Source organism: Diabrotica undecimpunctata, chromosome 8, assembly GCF_040954645.1.
Source record: "Diabrotica undecimpunctata isolate CICGRU chromosome 8, icDiaUnde3, whole genome shotgun sequence".
Lineage (NCBI taxonomy): Eukaryota > Metazoa > Arthropoda > Insecta > Coleoptera > Chrysomelidae > Diabrotica > Diabrotica undecimpunctata.
The window spans coordinates 91,827,988-91,841,472 of record NC_092810.1 but is presented as its reverse complement, the minus strand read 5'-3'; the positions used below and the strand labels follow the sequence as shown (position 1 = coordinate 91,841,472).

The 13,485-nt window shown below is 31.2% G+C and overlaps 1 protein-coding gene across 1 annotated transcript in view; it reads right to left on the bottom strand.

The window, feature by feature from the left end:
• LOC140447769 (LIM domain only protein 3) overlaps positions 1 to 13,485 on the bottom strand; it is a 1,475,576-nt gene that overhangs the window by 464,859 nt on the left and 997,232 nt on the right. The gene's annotated exons all lie outside the window — the stretch shown is intronic.

Here is a 13,485-nt window from a genome sequence, read left to right as displayed (position 1 = left end):
CGACTAACAAGGAAATTAGACGAATACCAACCATATGAACAGGCAGGTTTTAGAAAAGGCTATTCAACTTCCGATCACCTGTTAACCACAAAAATATTAATAGAAAAATGTAACGAATACAAGTTTCCAGTTTTTCTAGCATTTGTAGACTACGAAAAAGCTTTCGATACCATAGAACACACGGCCGTAATAAACGCAATGCAAAATTGTAGAATAGACAGCAGATATATTAACTTAATAAAAGAAACTATGAACCAAGCTACAGCTACATACTACCTAAATGAAAATGAACACACGAACCCTGTACCATTAAACAGGGGAGTCAAACAGGGAGATACTTTATCACCCAAACTGTTCACCTTAGTTTTGGAGGACGTTTTTAAAAACCTGAATTGGAAATATAAGGGAATAAACATCAATGGCCGCTACCTCAGTAATCTACGATTTGCAGATGACAGAATCCTGATAGCTACTGACCTACAAGAAATGCAAACCATGCTTTTAGAACTACATACCGAATCTTCTAAAATAGTACTGAAAATGAATTTAAACAAAACAAAAGTCATGCACTCCGAAGACACCGTGACAATAATAAACGATAAAGTTATAGAAAAAGTTGAAGAATATATATACTTAGGACAAAAAATAATACTAAATAGGGAAATTCAAACTGAAGAAATAAAAAGAAGAAGAAAGTTAGCTTGGGCAGCATTCGGTAAACTGAACTATATAGTCAGAAATCAACAAATTCAATTACATCTTAGATCTGAAGTTTTTGATGCATGCATTATTCCGATATTAACTTATGCGGCACAAACATGGACAATCACAAAAAAGAATATGAATATACTTAGAGTCACTCAACACGCGATGGAAAGAGCAATGCTAGGTATATCACTTAAGGACAAGAAAACAAACATATGGATAAGACAGAAAACCAAAGTCACCGATGTGGTGCAAAAATCATTAAAGTTGAAATGGGAATACGCTAGACATGTAGCTAGGAGCGATCTAAACAAATGGCACAGATCAATTTTAACCTGGAGACCATACCAACACAAAAGACCCAGAGGCAGACCTCCTATGAGATGGACAGTTGATCTGAAAAGGACTGCCGGGAAAAATTGGCTACAAGTAGCGTACAATAAAAAACAATGGAAAGGAAGACTTGAAGAGGCTTATGTTCAGATGTGGACGTGAATGGCTAGACGAAGAAGAAGAAATACTCTTAGCACCTGTTTAATTATTTTCTTTGGCTCACTGTCTGTCTCTCCCTTGATGTTTTTCATCCTGAAAATTTTTTTTTATATATTCTTTCCATTTTCTAAGTTTTGTCTCTTTGCCAACTATTACCTGCCAGTTGTTGTCTATTATTCTGCTTCTGTGTCAGCTTCACAAACTAAAAACTGTGATTCTTTAAACTACTATGTATGTTAAAAAGTCAAATATTTTCTATTTCACAGCACTTCTTATAAAAATGAACACTGCAAACATTAAAGTCTAATGGCTTTGAACCTTTCAATCTCGTAACAAGCGCATTTCATTTGGATCTGTTCTCTGTGGCTGCTTGCCAATTTTTTACACCACTTCTCTGTCGATCATATTTTACCGCTTGGCCTTGTCTTTTTGGCCGATCTATTTTCTCCTCTTCTCCTGTTCTTTTCGATGGTGTTTTTTTGCTTTTCTCATTTCCCACATTTTATATACATGCCCTAACCAGCTCATTATTTGACTCGAAATATATTATGTTACATTCGTCCCTAATATAAATTTAATATACTTGATCTTCTACTTATTTATCAGTCATTAATCTATAATATTTTGGTTCGTTATCCAGTATTTTGAGAATTTGTTTTATTCACTTTTTGGAGCTTGCAAAAAAGACTGAATATTAACGTGCTATTTACACACTACTTTCAGTTTCTTTTAAACGTTATTCTTATTAAAATACTCAATAAATAAATACTCAACGTATTTTCCGAGACATTCAGAATTCTTAGGACGGAATACAGTTTTGTGTCCTTGAATTCACTTTTTAATTTATCCTTAATTTTTATAAAGTTTGTATATTTTTTGACGCTTTACCTTATAACAAAACATTCAAAAAAAAATAATAATCAACACACAGGCATTCGGGCAATTATGCAGATTTTATTGTAGATTTGTATTTGGCGATTTACGCCGTGTTTTATGGGGCAAAAGCATGTGGATGACAGTGCATAGCAGTTATGTTTTAGATTATGGCTTCTGCCTCGGACATTTCAATATATATACTGACACAGCCATTCACACCACCACCGTCCATTACACCTTTCATATCATATTAGAAAAAGATATCGTACAGATATTAATTGCAATTAGTATAATAAAGCTGTTAAAAAAATTCTTCAATATAGGTGTTTGAATCCAAACATTTTGAGGTTAATTTTTTTTGCGGTTTGTAGCGATAAATTGTAAATTTTCGATAAATTGTGTATTTTTTGTTCTCAACTCGTTTTCAGTCAAAGAAAATGTATTTTAAAATGAAATTGTGGTTATTTCCAATAAAAAAGTAAATAATACTCAAAAATATCTTTAGCGAAAATAATCAAATTGGATTTTATGTTGGTAATATCGTTCTGAAATTGTTTCCTTGTGAGATCTCACCGGTTTTTTTTTCGATTTTAAAGCTCTTATTTTTTATAACTTTTTCTTTTAACCTAGGTTATTAAATCGTGCTACATTCTACTTATGAGCCTGTAATGGATGAGTTTTATTTAGAGAAAATATATAGTTTCTTTATTTTTTTTGGTTGACCGTTTCAGTTAAAGCTATTCTCTATTTTTACTGCAAAATCTACCAATTTGCAAATTACTCTTTTCACGACACTTTTTAGTAAACCAGAAGATATTAATATCACTAGTATACAGTAGAAAAGTAGTTTATTGATAATAACCAATCTTCGATGAGAGCGCAACACTTATTATACAAGAATTCAAGCGTTGAACATACCATCCATATTGTTTATCTATTTACCAATTATACATCCCGTTAACATCCTAAATTCAATTAAGAATATTAAAAAAGCTAAGCGATTATTATAAAGTCGTTATTCATATTATTCTAAACCATATGGCAGACAAGTCTTATCCCAATGGGATACCTTTTAATTAAATATTAAAACTCTCCTTGGGAAAATCGATTGGTTTTGCATCCGACAAATTCTGCAAATGTGTTTTAATTAACTACGTGTATAAAAATAATTTTTTATAAACATATTTAACAGGTGTTGTAGAAATTTATTAATAGAAAATAACAGTTCGTTGGCTGAGTTGTAATACTTTTTAAAAAAAATTTAAAAATATATGTTGATTATTCGATGCTGGATATATATATATATATATATATATATATATATATATATATATAGATGTATATATGCACAATATAGATATATATATTATATATATATATATTTTATATATATATATATATATATAAATATATATAAATATATATATATATATACATATATATATATATATATATATATATATATATATATATATATATATATATATATATATATATATATATAAATTATATAACTACATAGTGCATCAAAGGGCATATCAGTTTTTAATAGCAAAAGCAAATGATTTGTTGGTAAGGTTGTTAGCCTCAGGCATCATTGCTTGAGTCCCGTCCAATTTGATTGATTAATTTTCTCTATCGTTCTTTTCCATGTAGCAAGTGGTCTTCACTGTTTTTTTTATAGAATAGAATAGAAATATGCTTTATTGTCACTAAAAATTGTACAATTTTATGGACAAAGCTTAATATAAGTTAAAAAAAGTAATAATATCATCGATAATATCACAGAATAAAACATAATAAAATATACATTGCAAAATTTCACCATATTGCAAATTGCATAATAAAACCTTACGAACTAGTTTACGAATTAGTTTAAGCTGCTGCATGTGATACCCAAATATATATATATATATATATATATATATATATATATATATATATATATATATAAAAATACTTTGTTACTTGTATGTATTGTCCACTGAATAATAAGGTCTTTCAGATAGATAGGCTTTTGTCAATTTACGGAACTTAAGGAAAGAAATAGATTCAAGTTGCAAAGAGAGGTGGTTGTATAATTTTTTTGTCGAATATAATATGATTTCTTTACTAACTCAGTGGATGGGATCGGTAAATAGGTACACATCAAAGCTTGAATTTCTAGTGGAGTAGTCATGACTAGGTCTTGCTGGAAAAACATGTAGGTGTTTACGAATTAAGCAAACAGTTTCTAGAATACATAGAGAAAGAAGAGTTAAAATCCCGTGATTTTTTAAGTAACTTTTGCAAATGTGTTATTGTACTGAGGCCAAAAAGATACCGTATTGCTCTTTTTTGTAATTTAAAAATAACATCAGATTGGGCAGCTGTACTAGAACCCCAAAAAGGAAGGCCATATCGAAGATGAGACTCGAACAAAGAAAAGTATGTTATTTTGGAAGATGCTAAACTTATTTCCTTCTAAACAGATCTTATTGCATAACAGGCTGAGACTTGTGTCTTACTTAACAAATCGATATGAAGGGACCATTTAAGGTTGCTGTCTATAAAAATACCAAGAAATTTTACAGAATCAATTATACTGATCTGACCGTTATTAAGAAGCAAGGGTTGAAGAGCTCCTTTATAGGATAATGCTACTGTATTATCAACGTTAAAAGAGAGTAAATTAGAGTCGGACCAGGTTTTTATTTTAAATATATCAGAAGTTATTTTTGCATGAAGCGTTGCAATATTAGAGTTCTTCCAGGTAATACTGGTATTATCAGCAAAAAGAAAAATGTTTCCATCGATTTTTAAGATAGTGATGTCATTTATAAAAATAAGGAAAAGTAGACGACCCAGTACTGAACCTTGTGGTACTCCACATGCAATGCTTTTGTGAGTAGAGTCAGTATCATGTGCATGAACTAGTTGTTTTCTATTCCTCAAGTATAGTTATATTTACATATTCAGCTCCACATTCTAAGACTAATTTCATATTTGTATGGAAAAGGCAGTTTCGTTTTTTTTATTAATACTTGTCGAAGCCCATACTTTGCGTAATGTGTTAAAGGCGCTTTGTGCTAAGGCTATTCTCCTGGGTATGTCTATTTACGTGCCATCTGTTGTATTTATCAGACTAGTCAGACAGCAAAACTTCTACTCTTCTACTTTTTCTATTTGTTTGTCCTCTAGGTATATACATCCGTTCAGATAGTTCTCCTTCATGCTCAACTCTTGCAGTACATTGGTCGTAAAGAGCCTTATTGTCATTAAATATTTGTCTAACATTCTGTAGTGTTTCAGTATATTCCACATCATATTGCGGTTAATTGAATTAAGACTTTTTCAAAGTCCATAAAATTATTAAAATTTTTTCCATTTATTCCGTTACCTCTTACAAAATGATTCTTAAAGTGTTCATATAGTCTATATAAGAGTTGTTAGGCCGAAATCCTGCTTGCTTTATTCTAAGTTTTTCATTTATGAGGTCTTTTATTCATTCCAGGATGATCCTCGTAATTATTTTACTAGCAACATTTAATAGGGTGATGGGTCTCCAATTCACATAAAGCAAGGTTTCCTTTCTTTGGTAATTTTATTATCATTCTTTCGTTCCATTTTTTAAGATTATTTTCGTCAGTCCATATTTTTTCAATAATAGGTAAAAATATCAACTGACAGGGTTAGGTGTGCCTTCATTAATTCTGTTGGTATTCCATCACTCCCAAAGCTTCGTCGTTTTTTAAATGGTTCATTGCATATCTTATTTCGTCTTTGGTAAATTCCTCTTCATTTATGTTCAATACTTCGTTTCTGTCTGCTTCTTCTACAAACATATTTAGTTTCATGTCCTCATCATACAATTTTGCAAAAAATTGAGTCCAGCTGTGCTACTTCTTTTTGTCTTGTAAGTATATCTCCTTCTTTCTCTTTAATTTTTATTTGTTTGTACCTAATTTTAGTCTTTTTGATACTGCGTTTAGCGTCTTTGTGTCGTGTATTTGGCCTGCTGCTTCTGCATAGTTTGCAATTTGTTCTATGTGCAACCTTTTGTCCAATTTAGCTCATTGTTTTACTTCCCTGTTTTTTTGCTTGTATTTTTCCTTTAGTTCTCTTCGTCTTATGGGATTTGTTGTTGTGGTTACTTTAGTTTTTATTGTTCTTCTCTCTTCAATTTTTGTCTAGGTGTCCTGGGTTGTCCACAGTTTACCAGTATTTTTATATCCAATTATTTCTATTACTAAGTTTATGTATGAATTGTTATATATTCCCCATATGTCCTCAACATTTAACTGTTCTATTTTCGTTAAGTCTCCTACATCTTTTTCTAGCGTAGTTTGATACTTTCTTATTATGTCCACATTTTTTAATTTACTTCTGTCAATTTTTTTTATTTGTCCTGTAGTTTGTTCTGATGCTGACTTTACTTTAACTAGTTCAAGGTCTGATACACAATCTGCTCCTCTCATAGCTCTCACGTCCTGCAAAGAATTTTTCTATTCTTTCGAAATAATGTGAATGTGGTTGATTTGGTTTTTAATATCTCCTCCTGGAGATATCTATATTATTTTGTGATGTGAAAATATTGTTCCTCCTAAAATGAAATTGTAACAAAACTCTAATAATCTCATGCCATTATCATTACTATCTCCTATACCATGGATTCCGATTACATTTTCCTTTCCGTTGTTATTTCTTCCTATTTTGGCATTCCAGTCTCCCGTGATAATTTTGATATCTCGTTTATGAGTTTTTTGTAAGTTTGCTAAAAGCATATACATTTGTTCATAGAATTCGTCTTTGACTGCGTCTTTTTGTGGCTTTGTTAATGCATAAACATTAATTATAATTAAGTTTCTAAATTTGCTTCGGAATCTTCCCCATATAATCCTTTCCGATACATCCTCCCCTTCCATCAGCGCTTGTGTCGCTGTTTTAGTGAGCATTAATGCAAATCCTTTCTCTTTATTTGAATCTATATCTTTGTTGCTGAAATACATAAACGTCATTCCACCTTGTAATTTGATTTATTCAGGCCCATTACATCTGGTTTCAGTTACTCCTAAAATATCTATATTGTATCTCATCATTTAGGTTGGTATTTGGTGTAATTTGCTTATTTTTGTCATTGTTCTTACATTTCAACTGCTTATAGATATTTTTGCATTTTGTTCTCAGTAGCACGCTATCTGTCTTTTATTTTATCTGATACCTCGCGTTTTTAACAGCTGGCAACCTTAATTTGCGACCATTTTTCTCAGGTAACCTTATATTATTATATTAAGACTTAATTTCATATAAAAAAACATGTTTATAGGCGTACAAGCAGCGTATTTCATTTAAAAAATAAATGAACGAAATAAAATTTTTGTCAAAAAATGTTTACTATTAATTGAATTAAAAATATTTATGGCCACTTTTTGACCGGCAACCTATTATCAAAGTATTCTCCCACTTTTAAGTGTATGTAAAAATGTCAGTTTGATTAACTTCGTTATAAACGTAGTAATGCTGCAGTGGGATCTTAGACTATACATAATTAAAAAAAATATTTCGAAAACAATTTTTGAGTTGGAAGTCGAAATGTAAAATAAAATATGTTTTCTAACTACAAGAACAACAGAAGTTCAAGAAAATACTTCTGAAATACTTTAATATTAAATTTTGTATTTTCTACCTTTGAATATCCAAGTATTCCAAAATACCGTTATTTAACTTCCAAAATTAATTAACAATAAAATAAGTAAAATGCCTTCTTAAAACCGAGAGACAATATAAAGGCGAATCTAACATTTTACGACACTTTCGGCAGTACTTTACTCTATTCCGGTTTTATTATACTTCCAACACATTTGAACAAATCTAAAATTACAAAAGTTTTTACGACCTTCAAAAGCTTTATTAATCAAATCGACAAACAAGCAACTCCAAAAATGTATCATTTGATGAAGTTACTCCTCTGTCAGACCGTAAACAACGAATGGAATGATCCAAACCGAGGCTTATTTTTACAGACAACTGATTAGTTTTCTAAAATAGAGTTTAATTAAACAAATACTGACTATAATCTAATTAAAAACAAAAATAGTTTTTAAAAGCTTGATTTACACTAATAAAAGTTACTAATTCTTACTCAAAAGGTTACAATAGTTTTTTAGTAGGATTTTAATCATTACACTTCAATTAAAATATGCAACCCAAGCGTAGCCTTAGAAAATAGTTGCAGACTTACATTACCAAATCATGGTAATTTTCACTATTAATTTTCTAATACAGTTAGTTCTACTAAATACCATGAACAACCTACCTACTTCTTATCTGAACAAACTCTTTCTTTTTTGTAAAACTAACCACCGATATTTTATCCCTAGCCTGATAAAATTCTCAACCTACTACGATTATCATCTGTACAAGAACGTTTAATTTGTAGCTGGTTATGTAAAAATATCAAAAGCATTTCTTGTGAGATACCAGGAACACACCTGTGGCGTGCCGTCGTTGGTGCAGACAGTATTGGACTCAGATCATCATTCTGTAGACTTTACATTTATCAATATTATACGACACTATTTTTCATACACAATGAACTAGTAAATAGGTGATATCATCATAATAGAAAATTCACGACTTAGTAAGTAACAAGTGACGAAAATGTATACGAAAAATATAACTTAAAAAGTTTCTTTGTTGTTATAAGGTTAGAACTACGCCTGATAATGATTCGATGTTACGTGTTCTCTACTCTTCTTTATGGCTTGGAAGCGTGGACACTAAAACAAGTCCATCTGAATAAGTTAGCCGCCTTTGAATTTTGGTGTTACAGAAGAATCCTACGAATATCATTGATTCAAAGACTGTCAAACGTGGAAGTAACTAGAAGGATAGGAAATGAGGCGGAAATAATATTAACTATCAAAAGACGAAAACTTGAGTACTTAGGACATGTGATTAGAGAGCAAAAATACGCATTATTACAACTTACTATGCAAGGCAAAATCCGAGAAAAGCGAAATGTGGCAAGACGAAGAATATCCTGGCTTAAGAATTTAAGGGAATGGTTTGAATCCAGTAGTGCAGAACTTTTTAGAGCGACAGTGAACAGAGTCCGCATAGCCATGATGATTCCCAACCTTCGATAGAAGATGGAACTTAAAGAAGAAGAATGCCGATTCACTCCTATAGTATCTCTTGGTATTGAAAACCAAGAATTGAAAAAATTATAAAAACAAGAATAATTAAAAACATTCTTTAAATAATAATAAAAAAATAAATATTAAGATACGTTACAATTATGTTGCTGTAATTGAACGTCTAAGAAGCCCGAAAACTATTTTTGCGATTATCTCAAAAGCAATTTTTGAGTTGTCTAGTTATAGTATTGAACCCACTATATGGCATCAACGTTAATGACAACAAGTTAGACCACCTCAGATTCGCTTACGACATCGTAATTATAGGTAACACATTCGAGGAATTACAAATTATGATGAAGGAATTCGCAGACAGCTCCGGATACGTCGGCCTTAAAATAAATATGACAAGAACAGAAACAATGATCAACACAGATGATCCCAGACGTATAACTATAAATGGCAGCGAGATAGAACAAGTCCAGAAATATATCCTAGGGCAAATTGTAAAACTTGACAAAGAGAACCAAAGGGCGGAAATCTCTATTTACATTTACATATTCCATATATAAATTAGATGGTTTATTGGGCAAACTCAGCCACCTCTTCATTTATTTCCAGCAGACCCCTTTTTATTTTAATAATTTTGTGGGGAAATATGTTGAACAATAAGTTTCTCATACTAGAATTTCAACAAGTAGAAGACCCTGAGAAATTTTCCCTAAAATTATTTGGGAGCACGGCCACTTGCTGAAGCAAATTCTTAAAAAAAGCGAAAATTTCGTTGGAATTTCCGAAGAAGTCTAACTTGTAGGTTTCTTAATATCCTTTAGAAACTATCTAATTAAACTCGCAAGCTTAGGTTTCCGTAAACTGGAAAAAGGTTAAGTAGTTAAGGTGCTGTAGTTAAAGTATTTAGAACAGTTCAAGACATTTCAATCAATATGTTCAAAAACGTTTTATTATTCATCATTTTGATAGTTCATGACTATTTAAATTAACTTCGATCTTGCAGACACAGCTGTTTTTTGGCTCCTGTCGTATATTGAGACTGTTAAAAATAATGATGAATATATTTAGGTATTGGTAGTATAAATATGGAGTTTGTTATGTTAAAAGGCTGACTAAATCCAGCATCTTATCACTAACCAAAAGAAATAGGTCCGCCGTAACACGAGAAGATAAACTTTAATATGTAGTTTAACTTATCCATGTGCCATAGATGATTGGTTATTTTGGTTCCGATCAGAAACGGATTGGCAAGGAAAAGATTGCCATATGTGTCAGTCAATAAGAGAACGAATATTGCCACCGATGATATGAAAATACTGTCGAGTATACAGTGTTGTGTAAAGGCTGGATGAAAGAAAGGTGGAAGTGTGGAAGGTGTTTATATTAGAAAATCAGAGTAGAAAAGATTAATTAGCAGAAAAATTGGAATCTCAAAAATAATATGATTACTACGGTAAAAAAATAGAAGCAGGAGTTAAAGGAAGAGCGAAAGAACTAAGAACTAAGCAAAAGAGTAGTAGAGTAGATATGATGAAGATAGGAAATGTAGAGGGCAAAGTGGTAAACTACTACTACATACGTTTTCCACCGTGTTATCCTTAACTGGAGAAGGATGTTGGTGGGTAGTTTTTCGTTAAACGACACAGGTTGGGATAACATATTTTGAATATTTCCCTCTACAGCTCAAAAACGTTGAATTGTTGTTGGAAGAATATTTGAAAAATCTCTTTACATATACTAAATTATATACAGATTGAACGAATTTAAAAGAGAACATACGAAATCAATGTATTTCGGCCCAACTCCGCTCTAGGTGGTTGGCCAACAAAAGGTTGTCAAATAATTATATTATAAAAATCCAATACTTCAGCGGGCTGCTGGATTCTGAATTCTTTCAAGAACAAGTCAAAACTCCACCCAAATAGGTTGCCTAGAATCTCTGAAAAAACTAGACTACACAAGCAGTTATTATGCTGTCAAACCACTTATCGCTTCCTTATAGTCCAAGAGATAGAGCCGAAATTTTGAACTGATCAGTAATATGACATTTCTCTATTGGAATATATTCATTGTAACTGGGTTAAGACTTTGCCTTACAGGCGGACGCCCCTCATGGTACAGGGGGTGGCTATACAGGGATGAAGTTGTCATTTTTTTCGGAAAAATTAACGATCGATAATATGGCTGAAAATTTGCCCAGAGGTATATTTAAGAAAAAAATGTGATTTGTAAAGTAAATATGACTTTAGTTTGAAAAAAAAAAAACAATAACATAATATCATTTTAAAACTACAAAATATTCTATAAAAGATTCAGACGATGACGTAGAGTTTTATCAAATGTTTAAGAAAAGTTTTTCTAATTTTTTTTTTCTTATCGGAAAAATCGTTTGAAAATTTTTGGAAAAAAATCATGGTATAACTGACAGAAAATCGAAAGGATTCTACAAATTAGAGTTTACCTCAAAAAATTACGAAAATTTTCATTTACGGAAATTTTTTTGGAAAATTTTAAGGAAAACTCTACTTGACGCTTTTCAGAATAGTAACAGAAGTGAGCAAACAAATTTTCAAATCAATCGGTATAAAAATATCATAATAAAATCAGTTTGAAAATTGTTACCGAGACCTAAAATGCGCAGGCAAGTGGTACATTTGATCCCGTTTTATGGCTCCCTGTAACAACCCAGCTGTCCGCTCTGTTCGATTTAGAGTTTTTAGGGGCTAAATAATGAGCCATGAAAATGGCGGACATATTACTTATCGTTAATTTTTCCCCAAAAAATTGCAATTTCACCCCTGTCCGCCACCCCCTGTACCACGAGGGCGTCCGCCTGTAAGGCAAAGTCTTAACCCAGTTACAATAAATATATTCCAATAGAGAAATGTCTTATTACTGATCAGTTCAAAATTTCGGCTTTATCTCTCCAACTATTAGGCAAGCTAATCTTTCATTTAAAGGAGACAGATAGTTGAACGATATTTTATACAATGTCTATCACCGGGTATGGATTTATTTTTGTCCAAGTTTTATATTGGTCCACTATTTCAAATGCAGTTCAAACAGACATATATTAAATTGTATGTTCCGTTTTAAATTCGTTCAATCTGTATAGCATCTATTTTAAAACAGTTCATTAAATGAAAATGGATTGAAATTAACGCATCCTACCAATAGAAACAAACTGTAATCGAAAACGACAATAATTTGGAAGTTAAACGTATTAATCATTTAATATCTATAGTGATAGGAGTAGATAAATACATATTATATCTACAGCTCGTCGAAAACCATTTAAATGTGAAGCACCAGCAAACTATCTCCAGTCCTGGCCTGGCGAGCTCTCGGTTCCAGCAATTATTTCAATACCGTTATCTAAATGACCCTAATGCCTCCCTGACACAGCTTAACAATCATTTAAAAATATTTCTTCGAGTCTGTTAGTCCTTCAGACTGAAGTTTTATAAAATATTCTGCCTGGTTGGAATTCCTTCGCGGAATAAGTGAGAATTTTTAAGATAGTTTTTGGGAGTCTGTGTCTATGAATCTTTCTGTTTTGATATACCTATGTATATCTAATTTTTAGGCTTTTCTTTAACAAAAAAAAAATATGAAGTTAATAAGACGCAAAATAAATACTAATATAGAAGTCTATAGAATCATTTGCTAATGTTTTAAGATTTTTTCTTAAGGTATCTCAACGTTGGTAATTATTTTGTTGACAATAATCCATACTGAAAAAATAAACGTTTTATTTGAGGTTTTGGATTTCTAGTTTAGAGGTCGTTTTCACATTATTTTTTAGATATAGGATTATGTTTCGTTGTTACATTGATTTTAAACCAAACTAATTTTCCTCATAATTTAATTTCGCTTATATTGTGAATAATTACCCTTTATCGTTTATAAATAAGAAAAATAGTACATCATCTTCCGTCTACCGTCCACCGTCTATCTGGGAAAAAATGGTTGATTTCACGTAAAAATCTTATACCAATTTTGAAAGTTCTAAAAGGTATATTGAGGGGGAGCTGATGAAAAAGCCGTGAAGACGTACAGTTGATTTTACTTTTACAATCAGTTTTTGTTTTAAACAATCTTAACAAGTGTTATAAAGTTATAGCAAGTGTTATAAACAATCTTAAAAAGTCATTTTTGTCTATAAAAGGGTTTTATATGCAGTTTAGAGAAAAATGGTTCAAATAAAAATTGTAGACCTTTAAATGTTCTTCAATTTGAGTGTTTCTAAATTTAAATACATACAGCAGTTACCAAGACAGTT